General features: G+C 61.4%; 1 protein-coding gene across 2 annotated transcripts in view; it reads right to left on the reverse strand.

Annotated features, from left to right (window-relative positions):
• Nucleotides 1-1,131, reverse strand: part of PRELID3A (PRELI domain containing 3A) — a 75,692-nt gene extending 74,561 nt beyond the window's left edge. Inside the window, exon 1 of one of the 2 annotated variants that reach the window (XR_011076348.1) lies at nucleotides 1,043-1,131. The gene's annotated coding sequence lies outside the window, so the exon portion shown is untranslated. The remainder of the gene's footprint in view (nucleotides 1-1,042) is intronic. The other variant, XM_068563599.1, reaches the window with a different exon arrangement.
• Nucleotides 1,132-1,370: the final 239 nt, after the last annotated feature.

Genomic DNA, 1,370 nt, shown 5'->3' on the forward strand with positions numbered 1-1,370 from the left:
CTGACAGATGGCAAGGTGGTCTGGACCCCACAGGTAGGCACAATGCCCCTGCTCGGCTTGAAGCAGCTTCAGAAGACGGACCATCGACCCTTTGACCCTTAAAAGATTTTAAGGGTCCAAACTCCTTGAGGGGGCCAGTGTTAGAGCAGGCAGTTGGCCAGATCAGAGCAGAGAAAGGAGGCATGGGAGTCTGACAGGAAACCATACATCTTGTGACCACAGGGGTCCTAGAGGCAAACAAGAAAGGCAGGAACCTCCAGCGTCCGAAAGTAACCTTCTGCTCATTATGCCCTCATTACAACAGAATTAACACTGTGACCGGGGCAGTACCCATCCTGCACCTGAAGCCACGACAGACCTGAAAAGACCAAAGAGGACCAAAACTCCCCCGTCCTCGGGGAGGCGGAGAAGGGAAATAAGATCGAGAGAAGTCTCCCGAGTCCCACCCTGTAATGAATATTCTTCCCAGCTGTTTCCGCGCCCCATATAACCAACTCGCGGTAAGAAACTCAGGGCAGCTGCTCACCCGAGCAGCCCGCCCTCCCTCCCGATAGCGTGCGGTCGCTCAGTAAACCCTCGCTTCGCCTCCGCGGCCTCCGTGTGGGGCTCTGAATTCTGTGAGGAAACAAGAACCTACCCTACGGTGACACGGCCAGGCGGGCAGAAGTTGACCCGTGAACTCAGTTCCCGCTTCTCCGTTCTTTGGTCGCTGAATAAAGCCTGTGCTGTGTGGATCTCAGCTACGGTCACGTTCGCCTACTCGAACCCGAACCGGAAAAGAACCCTCCCTCCCTCCAGGCAGAGCCCACACGACTTAACCGGCCACAGTAACTCACACATTTTCCCTCGTTTCCCGCTACTCCACCTCGTCTGGGAGAACAAGTTCCTCTCACTGCTGAGGGACTGTCGGCCGCGCAGCTTCACCTGCTGTGGGCCCGGTTCCTGACGGCCGCCCTGGCTCCTCCAGAGCCTAGGACGGTGCCTGCCACGGACAAGGCCCCACTGAATAGGCTCTCAAGCAAGTATGTGACGAGGGACCTACCGAGACAGGTGTCCGAAGGGTCGAAGACGGCCTCCGCCCTGAGGGAAAGGGCCACCCGGCTGAAACCCAGCGGCCTCGCCGGGGCCGACACGCGCTTTAGCCCGTGCTCTAGCCCGTGGAGCGCCAAGGCTAGCGCCCCAGCCCAAGCCCCGCCCTCCTCCCTCTGAGCTCCTCCCCTCAAGCCCCGCCCCACCTTCTCAGCTCCTCCCCTCAGGCCCCACCTCCGCCCTGACCCTGAACGCTGCGGAGGCGGGGCCGCGGCCCTGCCCGAGGGCACGCCGCCGTGCGGCTGACGTCAGCGCGCCGGGGCGGGGCGGGGCGCGAGCAG

This window comes from Eschrichtius robustus, chromosome 14, assembly GCF_028021215.1.
Source record: "Eschrichtius robustus isolate mEscRob2 chromosome 14, mEscRob2.pri, whole genome shotgun sequence".
In the NCBI taxonomy this organism is placed as follows: Eukaryota; Metazoa; Chordata; class Mammalia; order Artiodactyla; family Eschrichtiidae; genus Eschrichtius; species Eschrichtius robustus.